We start from the raw sequence: 18942 nt of genomic DNA, 5'->3' as shown, positions 1-18942 counted from the left end.
GTCTCACTCTGTCACAAGGCTGGAGTGCAGTGGCACTATCTCTGCTCACTGCAACCCCTGCCTCCCGGGTTCAAGCGATTCTCCTGCCTCAGCCTCCTAAGTAGCTGGAACTACAGGCGCACGCCACTATGTCCAGCTAATTTTTGTATTTTTAATACAGACGGGGTTTCTCCATGTTGGCCAGGATTGTCTTGATCTCTTGACCTCGTGATCTGCCCACCTCGGCCTCCCAAAGTGCTGGGATTACCTGCGTAAGCCACCATGCTGGGCCAGTAAAGGAACTTTATCCCTATCCCCCATCAGGCATGACATAAAAGACAATCACCAATTAGGTGCTGACTCATGCACCTTAATAAACAGCTGAAAGATGTGTATAGGAAGAACCTCTGTTCCTATTCAGTTCAGTTCTGCAAACACATACTCAAAATCTAACGGCAGTAAATAAAGCATTCTCTGTGGTAGTAGCTGCAGACTTCAGCGTGGCTGTCCAAACACAGTGACCTGCTGCAACCAACTGCAGCTTACCATGCCCGAGCCCCCCAACCAATGGGCTCCCTTGCGGCCCGAGCCTCCCTGAAGGGCACCGCCCCCTGCTCCGTGGCTCCTGGTCCCATTGACTGCCCAAGGGCTGAGGTGTGCAGGCACGCAGCACGAGACTGGTGGGCAGCTCCGCTCGCAGCCCCTGCGTGGGATGCACTAGGCAAAGCCAGCTGGGCTTCTGAGTCAGGTGGGGTCTTGGAGAACTTTTATGTCTACTGGAAGATTGTAAATGCACCAATCAGCACTCTGTGTCTAGCTCAAGGTTTGTAAATGCACCAATCAGCACTCTGTGTCTAGCTCAAGATTTGTAAACGCACCAATCAGTGCTCTGTGTCTACCTAATCTAGCAGGGACTTGGAGAACTTTTATGTCTAGCTAGAGGATTGTAAATGCACCAATCAGCACTCTGTGTCTAGCTCAGGGATTGTAAATGCACCAATCAGCACCCTGTCAAAACGGACCAATCGGCTCTCTGTAAAATGGGCCAATCAGCTCTCTGTAAAATGGACCAATCAGCAGGATGTGGGTGGGGCCAGATAAGGGAATAAAAGCAGGCTGCCTGACCCAGCAGCCGCAACCCAGTGGGGTCCTGTTCCACACTGTGGAAGCTTTGTTCTTTCACTGTTCGCACTAAATCTTGCTGCTGCTCACTCTTTGGGTCTGTGCTGCCTTTATGAGTTGTTACACTCACTGCAAAGGTCAGCAGCTTCACTTCTGAAGCAAGTGATAGCAAGAACCCACCAGAAGGGAGAAACTCCAAACACACTATTTTTAAGAATTGTAACACTCACTGCAAGGGTCCACAGCTTCATTCTTGAAGTCAGTGAGACCAAGAACCCACCAATTCCGGACACACAACCACGGGAAAAGGATGGAGTTATGACTAATACAAAAGGAATTGCTCATCTCTGGAAACTAATTTTAGTTCATCTTCGTCTCGATGGCCAAAATCTCAGTGAATCTCTGGCATGTATTATGCATGAATAGATGGCACTACATGACAGAAGTTGAGTACCACTGATTGGCAAGGTAGGAAATACTCCATAATTCTCCTGTGTGCACAGCAACTACTGTTCCCAAAAGTCTTTCCACTGGCCCAGGAGTATGCTCTTTAATTCAGTAGCACAGAAATTTTGCAAGTGGTTTCACAGAATAGCTGTAACCTGGCAGGGGTCACCCCAGTATCCCTAGTCATATGGTAGTTGAAACCATATAAAATACTGTTCAATTTTTAAACTTCAAGAATACAATGACAATGACTTATAATCCATTGTAACATTCAACACAATCTCTAATGTGGCATGTTTATTGAATAAATAAGTGAAAAATGAAAGAGACTGGGGAAAGTAGTGTCAGGCCTCTGAGCCCAAGCCAAGCCATCGCATCTCCTGTGACTTGCACGTATATGCCCAGATGGCCTGAAGTAACTGAAGAATCACAAAAGAAGTGAAAAGGCCCTGCCCCGCCTTAACTGATGACATTCCACCATTGTGATTTGTTCCTGCCCCACCTTAGCTGAGTGATTAACCCTGTGAATTTCCTCTCCTGGCTCAGAAGCTCCCCCACTGAGCACCTTGTGACCCCCACCCCTGCCCACCAGAGAACAACCCCCTTTGACTGTAATTTTCTATTACCTTCCCAAATCCTATAAAACGGCCCCAACCCTATCTCCCTTTGCTGACTCTCTTTTCGGACTCAGCCCACCTGCACCCAGGTGAAATAAATAGCCATGTTGCCCACACAAAGCCTGTTTGGTGGTCTCTTCACACGGATGCGCGTGAAATTTGGTGCCATGACTCGGATCAGGGGACCTCCCTTGGGAGATCAATCCCCTGTCCTCCTGCTCTTTGTTCTGTGAGAAAGATCCACCTATGACCTCAGGTCCTCAGACAGACCAGCCCAAGAAACATCTCACCAATTTCAAATCTGGTAAGCAGTCTCTTCTTACTCTTTTCTCCAACCTCTCTCACTGTCCCTCAACCACTTTCTTCTTTCCACTCTTCAATGTCTCCCTTCTCTTAATTTCAATTCCTTTCATTAGAGACAAAGGAGACACATTTTATCCGTGGACCCAAAACTCCGGCGCCGGTCACAGACTGGGAAGGCAGCCTTCCCTTGGTGTTTAATCATGGCAGGGACACCTCTCTGATTATTCACCCACGTTTCAAAGGTGTCAGACCACGCAGGGACGCCTGTCTTGGTCCTTCACCCTCAGCGGCAAGTCCCGCTTTTCTGGGAAAGGGGCAAGTACCCCAACCCCTTCTCTCCTTGTCTCTACCCCTTCTCTGCTTTTCTGGGGGAGGGGCAAGTACCTCTCAACCCCTTCTCCTTCACCCTTAGTGGCAAGTCCCGCTTTTCTGGGGGAGGGGCAAGTACCCCTCAACCCCTTCTCCTTCACCCTAAGCAGCAAGTCCCGCTTTTCTGGGGGAGGGGCAAGTACCCCATCCTCGTATCTCTGTGCCCCAATCCCTTATTTCTGTGCCCCAACCGCTTATCTCTATGCCCCAATCCCTTATTTCCATGCCCCAACCCTTTCTCTGCTTTTCTGGAGGGCAAAAAACCCCCACCCCTTCTCTGTGTCTCTACTCTTTTCTCTGGGCTTGCCTCCTTCACTATGGGCAAGCTTCCACCTTCCATTCCTCTTTCTTCTCCCTTAGCCTGTATCTTAAGAACTTAAAACCTCTTCAACTCTCACCTGACCTAAAATCTAAGCATCTTATTTTCTTCTGCAATGCAGCTTGACCCCAATACAAACTCGACAGTAGTTCCAAATAGCTGGAAAACGGCACTTTCAATTTTTCCATCCTACAAGATCTAAATAATTCTTGTCGTAAAATGGGCAAATGGTCTGAGGTGCCTGACGTCCAGGCATCCTTTTACACATCAGTCCCTTCCTAGTCTCTGTGCCCAGTGCAACTCGTCCCAAATCTTCCTTCTTTCCCTCCCGCCTGTCCCCTCATTCCCAACCCCAAGCGTCACTAAGTCTTTCTAATCTTCCTTTTCTACACACCCATCTGACCTCTCCCCTCCTCCCCAGGCTGAGCTAGGTCCCAATTCTTCCTCAGCCTCTGCTCCTCCACCTTATAATCTTTTTATCACCTCACCTCCTCACAACCAGTCCAGCTTACAGTTTAGTTCCGTGACTAGCTCTTCCCCACCTGCCCAGCAATTTACTCTTAAAAAGGTGGCTAGAGCTAAAGGCATAGTCAAAGTTAATGCTCCTTTTTCTTTATCCCAAATCAGATAGTGTTTAAGCTCTTTTTCATCAAATATAAAAATCCAGCCCAGTTCATGGCTCGTTTGGCAGCAACCCTGAGATGCTTTACAGCCCTAGACCCTAAAAGGTCAAAAGGCCATCTTATTCTCAATATACATTTTATTACCCAATCTGCTCCCGACATTAAATAAAACTCCAAAAATTGGAATCTGGCCCTCAAACCCCACAACAGGACTTAATTAACCTCACCTTCAAGGTGTATAATAACAGAAAAAAGTCTTGCCTCCACTGTGAGACAAACCCCAGCCACATCTCCAGCACACAAGAACTTCCAAATGCTTGAACCGCAGTGGCCAGGCATTCCTCCAGAACCTCCTCCCCCAGGAGCTTGCTACAAGTGCCAAAAATCTGGCCACCAAGCCAAGGAATGCCCTCAGCCCGGGATTCCTCCTAAGCCGTGTCCCATCTGTGCAGGACCCCACTGAAAATCAGGCTGTTCAACTCACCTGGTAGCCACTTCCAGAGCACCTGGAACTCTGGCCCAAGGCTCTCTGACTCCTTCCCAGATCTTCTCAGCTTCGCGGCTGAAGACTGACGCTGCCCGATCGCCTCAGAAGCCCCCTAGACCATCACGGATGGCGAGCTTCAGGTAACTCTTACAGTGGAGGGTAAGTCCATCCCCTTTTTAATCAATACGGAGGCTACCCACTCCACATTACCTTCTTTTCAAGGGCCTGTTTCCCTTGTCTCCATAGCTGTTGTGGGTATTGATGGCCAGGCTTCTAAACCTCTTAAAACTCCCCAACTCTGGTGCCAAATTAGACAATACTCTTCTAAGCACTCCTTTTAGTTATCCCCACCTGCCCAGTTCCCTTATTAGGCCAAGACACTTTAACTAAATTATCTGCTTCCCTGACTATTCCTGGATTACAGCTACATCTCATTGCTGCCCTTCTTCCCAATCCAAAGCCTCCTTTGCGTCCTCCTCTTGTATTCCCCCACCTGAACCCACAAGTATAAGATACCTCTACTCCTTCCTTGGCGACCGATCATACACCCGTTACCACAAGACCTCCCTTCAGCTTAATCTCTCCCACTCTACGTTCCCACGCCGCCCCTAATCCCGCTTGAAGCAGCCCTGAGAAACATCGCCCATTCTCTCTCCATACCACTCCCCAAAAATTTTCGCCACCCCAACACTTCAACACTATTTTGTTTTATTTCTTTTATTAATATAAGAAGGCAGGAATGTCAGGCCTCTGAGCCCAAGCCAAGCCATCGCATCCCCTGTGACTTGCACGTATATGCCCAGATGGCCTGAAGTAACTGAAGAATCACAAAAGAAGTGAAAAGGCCCTGCCCCGCCTTAACTGATGACATTCCACCATTGTGATTTGTTCCTGCTCCACCTTAACTGAGTGATTAACCCTGTGAATTTCCTTCTCCTGGCTCAGAAGCTCCCCCACTGAGCACCTTGTGACCCTCGCCCCTGCCCACCAGAGAACAACCCCCTTTGACTGTAATTTTCCATTACCTTCCCAAATCCTATAAAACGGCCCCACCCCTATCTCCCTTTGCTGACTCTCTTTTCGGACTCAGCCCGCCTGCACCCAGGTGAAATAAACAGCTATGTTGCTCACACAAAGCCTGTTTGGTGATCTCTTCACACGGACGCACATGAAAGGTAGGACTTATTGGGAATAGTTAGACTAACTAGATTGTGAATTTTACACTGGGTTGGCATCAGGATCTTTTATGCAACTGAAATCTTCCAAAGTAGCTAATGGGTAAAAAGCAAATGTGCAATTGATTGAAGTTTGGAGAAGAGACAGAACAGGAACTCCCAGCCCATCTCCTCCCATCTCATTTACTTCTACCAATTGTCCCTTGAGGGATCTCCTAAAACCTTCAGCATTTCTCAGAGCACAGGTTAAACAAAACTACACCAAACCAAATTCTATAACTACAGGAATAAAATTTACTTGGTTTATCACTGTAATCTTTTTTTTTTTTTTTTTTTTTTGAGACGGAGACTCGCTCTGTCGCCCAGACTGGAGTGCAGTGGCAGGATCTCGGCTCACTGCAAGCTCCACCTCCCGGATTCACGCCATTCTCCTGCCTCAGCCTCCCAAGTAGCTGGGACTACAGGCGCCCGCCACCATGCCTGGCTAATTTTTTATGTTTTTAGTAGAGACAGGGTTTCACCATGTTCACCAGGATGGTCTCGATCTCCTGACCTCATGATCCACCTGCCTCAGCCTCCCAAAGTGCTGGGATTACAGGCGTGAGCCACCGCACCCGGTGGTTTATCACTGTAATCTTAACACATAGGTACTAGGTTTTAGTAAGTGCTCAGTAAACATTTACAGAATAAATGAATGCAGGGTTATGACATTTAGAAAAGCAATTCATGGAAAAAGGGGCAAATTTATAAAAAGATTCAATAGTGAACAATTTATTCATCCCAAGATTCATATAAAATTGCCTTTAAAAACTACAAAGATATAAACAAAAATATTCTCAAAACGCATTTGTAGAAATTTTATTTTACTTCAGTAATATGATATTCATTGGGTTGTGAGTCTTTAAGTATGGAAAATAAATAAATGATTCATTTTTAGAAGCAGCTATTCTGTTGTGTTCATGTAGACTGAAAATCTGGGATTTATCTGCAAACTCATTTACGCTCATAGTTAGCTTGAGATTGAGCATGCATTATTTATTGTTCTTTTAGAGAGTTTTGTTTCTTTGATCACTGGCTACGGCGGCTTAAATGATTCTTTCCTCAAGTTCCTGATACTGCTTTGTTCCAATTTTACATTTCCCTTGTACTACTCAAAATTAATCTTCATGTTATAGGTTACAGGATGTTTTCCCCAACTCAGGGCATTGTACTCATGTTTCACTTAAATGTAGGTATTCTTGTTTCAAGGTTGCTAAAATGCAGAAACTTCCCAGAAGCTCTTCAGTGGCATTTCTTAATTAGAACAACATATACCGGTTCTTGTGGACAAAGAACTGTATAATGTTTGATGACTTAAATTTTATTGAATATATAAAGCCACTTATCAAAGGAAAAACAGTTTCTCACTGAAGACAGACAAATGTCTTTCACAGTGAGCTACACAACCAAAAATCCTTTTTCAGGAGAGCCTCTTGGATGTTTTCATTTACTTGATAATAGAATTTTATAAATAATGCAAAGTGGTTCCAAAAGTTTAATTGAATTTATGTATACAAAAGTTTACTGTATAGGACCAATATTGTTCATAATTTAACTTTGATAAAGTTTATTGAAAACATTAGGCCAGGTGCAGCAGCTCATGCTTGCAATCTCACTACTTTCTGAGGCTGAGGTAGGAGGATTGCTTGAGGCCAGGATTGCAAGACCAGCCTGGGCAACATAGTGAGACTTCTCAGCAAACTATCGCAAGGACGAAAAACCAAACACCGCATGTTCTCACTCATAGGTGGGAATTGAACAATGAGAACACATGGACACAGGAAGGGAAACATCACACACTGGGGCCTGTTGTGGGGTGGGGGAAAGGGGGAGGGATAGCATTTGGAGATATACCTAATGTTAAATGACGAGTTACTGGGTGCAGCACACCAACATGGCACATGTATACATATGTAACAAACCTGCATGTTGTGCACATGTACCCCAAAACTTAAAGTATAATTTAAAAAAAAAAAAGAAAAAGAAAAAAAAGAGAGAAAAAAAAAATTAGCCAGGCTTGGCAGCACGTACCTGTAGTCCTGGCTATTTGGGAGGCTGACGTGGAGGATCCCAAGCCCAGGAGTTGGAGGTTATGTTAGCTAGGATTGCACCACTGCATTCCATCCTGGGTAGCAGTGTGAGACCATGTCACCGAAAAAAAAAAAAAAAAACGTTTAATACTTTTGAGGCCTAGTGGCAGGTAGAAAGAAATGAGTTCTATTAGAGAATATCTCATTTGTGACTCAAGGTTTTTTTTTATAAGTCATATTAACTTTCACTTTGATTTCAGCAATTTCATGCAAGAGAACATATAAGCCATGGACTTAGGTCTATAGTCTGGTCATATGTTCCAAAAACATAAGGATATTCCTAGGATTGATGCACTCATTTCAAAAAGTAAAATTCTAGGAATTTAAAGATTCACTTTCCTTTCTTCCTTTAAAGATGGGTATCTGAGAATTCAGACAGATTCTAGCTCAAGAAATATACCTGCAAAAAATTGAAGATAATTGACACTCAAAAACTTTGAATCATCTTTGAGACTGTGGCTTTGTTTTCACTGGAAACTGTTGAATTTTTCTAAAATCTTTTGTTCCATTGGAGGTAGAACATTCAAGTGATGAAAGAAAATTCAGCTTTCTAGTAGCTCCTAGTCAATCCATACACCTAGTGTCAGCCTGAATACCTGCATTTCTTTGAACAAATTAGTTCCGTTTTTTTCTCTGTTGCTTAAAATTCAGTATGCTCAGATTTTTGTTCACATTAATATGAAGTACTATTTAGGAATCACTCATATCCATCAAATTGGCTCTCTCAAAATCCTTTGACAAAAAAAAAAAAAGGACTTGATCTGAAAAAGGAGCTTAATGAATATCTTTAATAAGGAGATAAGAACAAAGAGAGTTTCACACCTGATCAGTTTCTTCATCCACATTACTAATGTGGCTTGCAATGTTTACTGCATACATTCTGTTAATGCATAAGGCAATGGAAATTATGCACAAAAATAATTGTCCTTAGGTAAATGATTAAAATATTATTTTCTTTTCATTGTGAGTGTTCTATCTTTAGCAAATGAACTCAGTTTTTATTGCTTTCAAGGTGATGATTTTACTCATGGTTACAATGTTAGAAAGTTATATTTATAAAAAGTTTCAGGGCTACATACTTAAGGTTTGAAATGTTTACTGTGTGTTAATTATACCTCAGTAAGAAAAAGAGTATGTTCAAATCCTACAGCAGCCAGATCTTTGCAAAAGTAATATGGGTCTCAGTTTTTACATATATAAAATAGCGATTATAATGCTACATGCATCTCATGGTTACACAATTTATGTAACCACAGGAGGAGATATTTTCTATACAATAAAAATTATGTTAACACTAGAGCAGCTCCATTGTCTGGGTATATACCCTGGGGTTCGTCATCATGCACCAGTAAAATTTAGGACACGGACACACACGAGGAGTTTAGGAGCAGAGGTTTAACAGGCAGAAGAGAAAGAGAAATAGCTCTCTCTATAGAAAGAGGGGTCTCCAAGTGGAAAGGACCAGCAGGTGGTGGATGCACCCGAATTTTATAGTCAGGTTTGAGGAAGTGGTGTCTGATTTACATAGGGCTCACAGATTGGTTTGATCAGGTATGACGTTAACATAGCACAAGGAAGGCTGGCCACCCCACCCTAATCTTATTATGCAAATGGGCTTTCCAGTTGATCTGCACCATCTTGTCTGCTTCTTACTGTATACGTGGCTGACAAAGAGAAGGGAAGATGGAGCCACCATCTTGAACATGTCTAGTCCTTAGTTTCTGCCTGGCATTCACCTGTGAAAGCTTCCAGCTTGCTTGTCTTATGTCTGCAGCCCGACTTTATAGGCTGCTCTTTGTTAGAAAATGATTTTGAGCTGCTTTTCATTAAAAAGGAAAGCCTTATCGAGGACTCCCATACCCTTACTATCTGCCTAAGTGATTTCTTCTTAACTCCTATATCAATACTAGGTACCACCGAACTTAAGAAAGTTTATATACATTTTTATTATTTTCAATTGCTTGGAAATCTCTGCATAGTTACCATCTTCTTCCTGCTTCCTTTGTCCTGGCTGTGGTAATGCATATTGCTGCAAACCTCTTCAACACCTATTCAGCTAAGTAGAGCTTGGTCTGGCACCTGTAGTACTCTTGAGACTTGAGGCTGCTCTGCTGTGAGGCTGAGGCCAGAGTCTGAATGCTGGGCAGGCCACCAGGAACTGTTTTGTCTGCCTTTTCAGGAAACAAGCATTGACTTTCTAAGCCCACTTGAATTTCAATATAGACTTGTAATAGAAAACCCTTTTTGCCCAAGGGTTGTGTCCTAAATGGTACCTCAGGTCTTTTCTTCTTGTATTCTCAAAAAAGAAAAAGAATAAAACCTAAGTAAGTTGGAAGGCTCCCCTGGTGACAAAGCTTTAGGTTTCTCTTCCTCCTTTAATTTTGAAACTGGAAACTATTTTGAAAACAAGTTTGTGCTGAATGCTAATGATTATGTTTAACTCTAATATTAAGATTTGTGGTAACATTCTGATGACTAGTATTAATGACTTTCTTTTCTTAAAAAACAAGTCCTAATTCACTCTGCACAATTTAAAACAATGATTTACATATAGTAGAACAAGTTTTAAAGAGACATATGCAATTATTTCTTCACAGAGTGTTAACATTTTAAACCTAGTCAGTTTGTAAGATAAGCCTCTCTCAAGTACTTTCTTTTGAGCAAGATAAATGCCCCTTTATAGAAAAACTTTATAGGAAAACTTCTATAAAGTTTTTCTATAAACTTTATAGAAAAACTTCTCCGTTGGAAGCTTGAACAATATTTTCCAAATGGTTTTCCTAATCATCAGTTTAATTTTATGGACTGGCCATTTATGGGACATTGCCAGACACCATTAGAGTTTTCAGCAAATGACAGTGATTTCATCTTAAAGCTGAAGTCAGAGGGCCAATAATCTTTTTTCTTTTAATAGACTCTCTCTTCTGGAGAAGTTTTAAGATGCATAGCAAAATTGAGTAGAAGGTACAGAGATTTCCCATATACACCCTGCCTCCACAGCCTCCCCCATCATTTGTTACAAGTGATGAACCTACATTGACACATCATTATCACTCAGAGTCCATAGCTAACATTAGGGTTTATTCTTGGTGTTGTACATTCTATGAGTTTAAATACATGTGTAATGATGTGTATCTACCTTTATAGCTTCATACAGAGTATTTTCACTGTCCTAAGAATTATCTGTGCTCTGCCTGTTCTTTCCTGCCTCACCCCTAACCCTTAGCAATCACTGATCTTTTTACTATCTCCAAATATTTGCCTTTTCCAGAATGTTATGTTATAGTTGGAATCATACAGTGTGTAGCCTTTTCAGATTAGCTTCCTTCACTTAGTAATATGAATTTAAGTTTTCTCCATGTCTTTTCATGGCTTGACAGTTCTTTTCATTTTAGCACTGAATAATATTCCATTGTCTGGATGTACCACAGCTTATTTATCCATTCACCTACTGAAGGACATCTTGCTTGCTTCCAAGTTTTGGCAATTATGAAAAAAGGTACCATAAACACCCATGTGTAGGTTTTGGTGTGGACATACGTTTTCAGCTTTTTTGGGGTAAATACCAAGGAGCATGATTGTGGATTTTATGGTAAGAGTATGTTTAGTTTTTGTAGGAAACTGTCAAACTTGTAATAGAAAATCCTTTTCCAAAGTGCCTGTACCATTTTGCATTCCCAAAAGCAATGAATAAGAGTTCCTGTTTCTCTACATCCTCGCCAGCATTTGATGTTGTCAGTGTTCTGGATTTCAGCCACTCTAACAGGTATATAAAGGTATCTCATTGATGTTCTAATTTGAATTCTCCTGATGACATATGATGTGGAGCATCTTTTCACATGCTTACTTGCCGTCTGTATATCTTCTTTGGTGAGGTATCTGTTAAGGTCTTTGGACCATTTGTTAGTTGGGTTGTTTGTTTTCTTATTGTTGAGTTTTAAGGGTTCTCTGTGTTTTGGATAATAGTCCTTTATCAGATATGTGTTTTGCAAATATTTTCTCCCAGTCTGTGGCTTGTCTTTTCATTCCCTTGATATTGTCTTTCACAGAGAAGTGATTTTTCATTTTAATGAAGTTCAGCTTTATCAATTCTTTCTTTCATGGATCATGTCTTTAGTGTTATAGATAAGAAGTCATCACCGTATCCAAGGTCATCTAGATTTTCTCCTACATTGTCTTCTAGGAGTTTATAGTTTTGCATTTTACATTTAGATCTGTAATCCATTTTGATTTCATGTTTGTGTAAGGTCTGTGTCTAGACTCACTTGTTTAATGTGGCAGTCCAGTTGTTTGCACACTATTTGTTGAAAAGACTATCTTTGCTCCATTGTATTGCCTTTGCTCCTGTGTCAAAGATCAGTTGGCTTTATTTACATAAGTCTATTTCTGGGATCTCCATTCTGCTGCAATGATCTATTTGCCTATTCTTTTGTCACTATCACACTGTCTTGATTATTGTATCTTTACAGTAAATCTTGAAGTCAGGTAGTGTCAGACTATTGAGTGTCTTCTCCCTCAATATTTTGTTGTTATTCTGGGTCTTTTGCCTCTTTAAATAAACTTTGGAATAACTTGCTGGGATTATGATTTAAAGTGAACTGAATTTATGGATCAAAGTTAGGGAGAACTGACATGTTGATGGTATTAAGTCTTCCTATCCAAGAACACGGAATGGTGTTCCATTTATTTAGTTCCTCTTTGATTTTTTTCATCATATTTTTAGTTTTCCTCATATAGATTTTGTGTATTTTTTTAGATTTAGCTATATACCTAAGTATTTTTTAGATGCTATTATAAATGATATTGCATTTTTATTTCAACCTCCATTTACTAATTGCTGGTAAGTAGGAAAGCAGTTGACTTTCGTATATTAACATTGTATCCCACAACCTTGCTATAATCCCTTGTTAGTTCCAGGAGGATTTTTGTTGATTCTTTTGAATTTTCCTCATAGACAATCATATCATCTTCAAACAAATACAGTTTTATTTCTTCCTTCCTAGTAAGTATACTTTTATTTCCTTTTCTTATCTAATTTCATTAATTAGGATTTCTAGTATGATGCTCAAAAGGAGTGTTAAGAGGGGACATCCTTGTTTAGTTCCTGGTCTTAGTGGACAAACTTTTAGTTTCTTACTATTAAGTATGATTTGAGTTGTAGAGTTTTTTGTAAATATTCTTTATGTAACAAATTGAGGAAGTTCCCCTCTATTTCTAATTTAACTGAAAGTTTTTATCATGAAAGGGTGTTGGATTTCATCAAGTGCTTTTTCAGCATCTATTGATATTATTACGCCATTTTTCTTCTTTGGCCTGCTGATGTGATGAATTACATAAATTGCTTTTTAAATGTTAAACCAGTGTTTCATACCTTGAATAAATCACACTGGGTCATGGTGTATAATTCTTTTTATACATTGTTGGATGTGACTTCTAATATTTTGTTGAACCAATGATTTTTCTGCATAAATATATTAGTTTCATCAAAGGGGAACTTTTAAGATAATTTAAATTCACTTATTTCCTAACATACAGCATATTCAAATATCTATTAAAAGCTATTTACATCATTTTTATTTCCTCTTGGCTATTAATTTTTTGAATAGGAAATAATATGAGTTATTCATGAATTAAAAATTAATATTAGGTAATATTTATTGAGTCCTTACTATGCCACGCACTATGCTAAACTAAATCATTTAATCCTTAGAAAAGCACTATAGGTATACATTACTATCACTAGACGTGTTCTACAGATGAGGAAATTGAGGCTCAGAGGGGTTAAGTAACTCATCCAAGGTTATACAGAGCCAGTGATTTGCATCCAGGCAGTATAGCTCCAGAGAGCCTACATTTAACTCTATGATTTACAGTTCAACAAAATCATCCACCACTCATTCACAACTCAGCAAGATAGTTTCCTGACAGATAAATCAAATAACAAATTTGAACAGCACAAAGCATCCATGTGTTGCTTTCATCTTTTCATCAGCATTTCAAATTATTTCTTGGGTGACCCTCATGTGCCAGGCACTGTTTTAGCAACTGCACAAACAGAGACTCAGACAAGATCCCTGTCCTAACTTCTTTCTAGTAGGATCAGAAAGTAGAATGGTCAGGAAAGATTTCTTTGAGGAAATAGCATTTGAGCTGAGAAAAAAAAATTGTCTTTGGAAGACTATTGGAAGAAACCAGCTATACAAAGAGCAGAGAGATTAGGATTTGTGCAAAGGAAATATAGTTATGAAGTCCTTGAGACAGGAAAGCAATTAATTTGTACAAAGTACTGAAAGGACAAAAAAAAAAAAAGGTGATCTGTATGGCTAAAATCTAGTGAACAGACGTATATGTGAGACATGCTGAAGTTAGCAGGCAGAAAAGCAAGCTCAGACATGGCCATGTGGGCAAAGTACAGACTTTATTCTAAGCCCGATGGAAACCACTGGAGGGCAATAAACAAAGAGGGTGACATGGACCACTCTGCCTTGTTTGTGGCTTGTAGCAGAGCCACAGGTAGAAGCAGAGAGATCAGTTAGGAGTTTATGGTAATCTAAGTGGAGTGGTTTGAGTTATGGTAACATAAGTGAGAATGAAAGGAAGGAACAGTTTTTGAGATATATTTTGAGTGTATATTGACAGGTCTTTTGGCTAAAGCAACTGAATGAATGGTAGTAACATTTGCTGAAATTGAGGAGCTTCAGAAAGGAACTAGATGGGAGAGAAGGCAGGAAGGTTGGAGGATGGGGAGAACAGATGAAATAGTTCTGTTTGGTATGTGTTGAGTTGGAAACGTTTAATTCATATCCAAATAGAGATTATTTACATCAAGTATTTCTTAGTCTTTGACCTTGAAGACAAGGCCTGGTGCCCACTGCAATGCATGAGCTCAAACTATATTTCTAGCTCTAGTACAGATCAAACGTATACTTTAACACAAGTGGTAAAGTTGATAGAAATTTAGTCTCAGTAGAGCATAGCTGTTTCAAGACTTATAATTATTTGAAAGCTATTTAGATGATGTGGAAGGCTGAAATGTTTACATAAATTAAAAGAACTAATAATCTGTATGTTCTAATCACTACCAGGAGAGGGCCTTTAGAGCTGCCCAGCAACGATACTGTATTTTCCTAATTATTCACTCTCCTACTCTCCTAACTGCTTTTCTCTTTTCAAATTTCTTTTTTTTTTTTCCAAGACAGAGTCTTGCTCTCTCACCCAGGCTGGAGTACAGTGGTGCAATCTCAGTTCACTGCAACCTCTGCCTCCTGGATTCAAGCAATTCTCGTGCCTCAGCCTCCCGAGTAGCTGGGATTACAGGCATGTGCCACCACGCCTGGCTAATTTTTGTATTTTTAGTAGAGATGAGGTTTGACCATGTTGGCCAGGCTGGTCTAGAACTCCTGACCTCATGATCTGCCCGCCTCAGCCTCCCAAAGTGCTGGGATTACAGGCGTGAGCCACTGCACCCAGCCCTCTTTTCAAATTTCTAACAGCTCTTTCTCGCTCTTACTCTTAGATGATGACCTTACTTCCTGTTTCTCTTAAAAGAGAATGTCCCCCACCACAACAATCCACCTAACTCTGTCTGTGCCCATATTTCCTTCTTTCTCTCCAGTTAAAAATCTAGAAATGTCTCTATTCCTAGCAGGACTAAATTAGATCATCCTCCTCTGTGGCTGCCCAAGGACTTTTCCCAGCGTTTCTCCACTTCCTGTCCTCTGTCACTGATCCTTCCTTTCATGCTGGATATGTATATCCTATCATACTAGAATTGTAGATCACAACATTAAAAGCATGCTCTCTGGAGCCATACTGCCTGGATGCAAAAACCTTTGAAAAGTTTCATCCGCTAACCAATATTGCTATTTTTCACAGCCAAAAACAAAACAAAAAAGTTGCCTGCCCCTTTTACTGCCAGCTACACAGCACCAATTCTTTGCTCTGTTTGTAGCAAACTCCTAAAATATATATTCAACATCTCCAGCTTTTTTCCTTTAACCTCTCATTGTCCTAAATACACTCCAAATTTTGTCCCTACCACTTCTTTACAGATTCCTGCTTTGGTCCCCAGTGTCTTATCCTCAGAATGCTTCTTTTCTACCTGCACTCAATCTCTTAGTGATGGCTTTGATTACTATCCATGTGCTGTCAACTCCCAAATATTTATCTCTCTCCCAACCTGTTTCTAGATTTATCCAACTGCCTACTCAACCTCTTCATCTGGGTGTCTTATAGACATCTTACATCTAATATAGCCAACACTGAGCACCAACCCCAAACATTGATTCCCAGCCTCAAACCATTACCTCTATGAATGGCAACTTTATCCTTCCAGTTGCTCAAGTCAAAAAGCTAGCATCATTCTTGATATCTGTGTTTGTCTTACACACAACACTCAACCCATTCTTGTCTTCCTCTGATAGCTGAGGCCTAGAGAAGCTAACTGACTTGCCTATGATTCCTCAGCTAGCAAGTTACTGCCAAGATTCATTCCAGTGTTAAAGTTCTCTCCAGTGCTAAAGTCTGTGCCAACTAGTGAACAACTCACCTTTAGTCTAGCTTGGACACTAGCCTAAAAATGAGTCATCTAGCCAATCATAAAAATAGAAAAGAAATAGGTATAGTGTTTAAATATTCCGAAGAGTCTCTGAAGTGACTGAGTTGTAGCTTTAAACTAATATATGGCCTATCATATATTACATTTGCACAGCTGGTAAAAGAAATGTGTTCTGCAATTTGCGAACACACTGACATAGGACAATTTATCAAAGATTTAGCAGGGGCTTCTTTTCCTTCCGGACTTCAGATAAAATTGCCAGGCACAAAACCTTCTGTATCACATTGTCTAGACTTCAGATGAGCAGATTTCCCAAAGCTCTTACCAGAAGTGACTGTCAAAGATATCCTCTGATCTTTCTTACTCAGCCCGTCTCTTTTCACATGACTCCAAATTTGGCAATTGTCAGCAGATGTATGAAGTTGTGGGAAGACACCAATGACCCATCTCATCTTCCTTCCCTCTGTAATTCTCAAACGTAAGTAATATCAGCTTGTCTCAAAGATGTTATCTGTCCAAATAGTTTTGATTCTTTGCCCTCAGTGTTTTTGTTACACATATTTTACATGATGTCAGAACATAACATTTTCAGAAAAAAACAGCCTAGGGAATCCACAAAGTTCACTGTGCATAAACATGGTTTACTAGCATCACACTAGGTCAGTTCCTTTAAAAGAGGCTACCTAGAATATTTAGTGGCCTCTCTAAAGTTTTTTTGTGGCATTTTGTTTTAAAATCCCAGGGTTTAGCTTCATGATCCTTTGGGATTTTAAAGAATAGTTGCCTGCATCTTTTAAGGATGGCAGTGGTATATTGGGAGAATATATTTTGAGAACAGTCATTTTCCTGGCTCAGAATCCTTCTTATGTGGTGTTACAAAGATTGGTGATATTTTTGTTATGATTTTTAATAATTCTAACAATTTCTTCATTCCCTCACTAAAAGAATCTGCCCTCTCCATTCCTTCCTCACCATGTTTCAAATTTGCTCATTCACCCTTAGAAACAATATTTCTCTGTTAAAGTCACATTGTGTGACAGTGAGGTTTCAAGAGTTCTGGTTAGGCATTTTGTAGAATGGCCTTCATTTTGCATTTGCCTCACATTTTCTTATGATTACACTGAGGTTATGAATTTTTCCAAAGAACCCCACAAGGTGAAGCATTTTTCTCATTGCATCATGTCAGAGGACAGATGATATTAATGTGATTTATCTCTGGTGATTTTAACTTGGATCACTTGGTTAAGACTATCTGTCAGGCTTCTTTCTTATGTTTTCCCCATATTAAATAACAATTGCAATGCTTACCTATGGTAGACAGTGCCTCCTGAGTATGTTCTGTTTGATGATTTTCATTCAGTTCTTATGAGTACCTATCTGTGGCTGTCAATCCTCTCCATGAGCTTGAATGTACCTGCCTCCTTCTCAAAGCTACATATGTGTTACTTCAACATTCCTTTAAGGGGAAAGAAAAAGTGGTTCTTTTACAAAGTTTGTGTGAATTGTCATCAATATTTGACACACATGCCTGCTCAGCAGCCTCAAGCTAGACAGCATGTATGTGGGAAGGAGCATGGCACATAGTTGGAAGTACTTTGTGTTGGCAAGTTACATTGATGCTACTGAATCTAAACATTGAGACCTGGACCAACAAGCCAAGAACCATCCCATGCAACTCCCAGTGCAGATAGCTTCTGCATATTAATTAGTTGAGCATTTACAGCACCCCTAATTAGAAAGCTCTATCACTTTTTATAGCTAGTAAGTACTTGGCCAGGCGGTGGTGATGCTTAATGTTATGAAGGATCTTGTAACCAAAGTGAAAAATCCCAAATCAAGGGAGTCTCCCACTTTGGGCAAGCCTTCTCAGAGACTAATGCATAAAGATATAGAAATCAATAAATTTCATGCCCAATGTTTAGCTTACTTGGTTAGCAATGCCTTAGAGGTTATCCTGCCTATCATTTCACCCAGTGAAGAAAATTACTACTCCTTAGTATTTTTTTCTACATAAAGAAGTTGATTTATGATTTGACTTTTACATGTTGTCTGCAAATTAACATATGATCATGAGGATGGACGTGGTGGCTCACATCTGTTATACCAATACGTTGGGAGGCCAAAGCAGGCCAATCACTTGAGGCCAGGAGTTTGAGACCAGCCTGGCCAATGTGATGAAACCCTGTCTCTGCCAAAAAATACAAAAATTAGCCAGGTGTGGTGGTGTGTGCCTGTAGCCCCAGCTACTTGGGAGACTGAGATGGGAGAATCACTTGAACTTGGGAGGTGGAGCCTGCAGTGAGCTGAGATCCTGCCACTGCACTCCAGCTTGGGCAACAGAGTAAGACTCTATCTCAAAAGAAAATTTATGTATATAATCATGAGAACAGTCACAAAAAATCATATTTATAGATAACAATTATCCTTCCATTTGACTTTTAGGAAATTTATCCTTGTGCTATTAGCATAAATGATAGTTTTTCTAATAAGAAGAAATTAATTTTTGAGGTTTTATTATAAGAGGAATTCTTACCTTTTCTTTATAGAATTGGAGATTCCAGCTGCTATTGTGGAAGCATGGTTGCAGTGGGTTTCCAATGACTTATGGTTCAACACAGAAATGATATTGTTGTAATTTGTTTAGAGTTTCTCTTCTTGCAGAAGGTGCTGTCACTGCCATATGGTGCTTCTGTGAAAACAGGAAGATTAGATGCTGACTTTATTCACTGCAACAGTGATATCTCTTCTGATCAGATGGTAGCTTCTCCGAGTGTACAGGGAAAAGCAAAGTCTCAGCTCCCAGGGTTAGTCTCAG

At 40.4% G+C, this 18942-nt stretch overlaps 1 long non-coding RNA gene across 1 annotated transcript in view; it reads left to right on the top strand.

Annotated features, from left to right (window-relative positions):
• The first annotated feature begins 2418 nt into the window (after positions 1-2418).
• Positions 2419-18942, top strand: part of LOC129007961 (uncharacterized) — a 36138-nt gene continuing 19614 nt past the window's right edge. Inside the window, exons 1-2 of the long non-coding RNA XR_008492427.1 lie at positions 2419-2469; positions 4232-4425. This is a non-coding gene — a long non-coding RNA (uncharacterized LOC129007961). The remainder of the gene's footprint in view (positions 2470-4231; positions 4426-18942) is intronic.

This window comes from Pongo pygmaeus, chromosome 1, assembly GCF_028885625.2.
Source record: "Pongo pygmaeus isolate AG05252 chromosome 1, NHGRI_mPonPyg2-v2.0_pri, whole genome shotgun sequence".
NCBI classification, from domain to species: Eukaryota; Metazoa; Chordata; class Mammalia; order Primates; family Hominidae; genus Pongo; species Pongo pygmaeus.
Note: the sequence above shows the minus strand (reverse complement) of the source record. Positions and strands in the feature narration are given on the sequence as shown.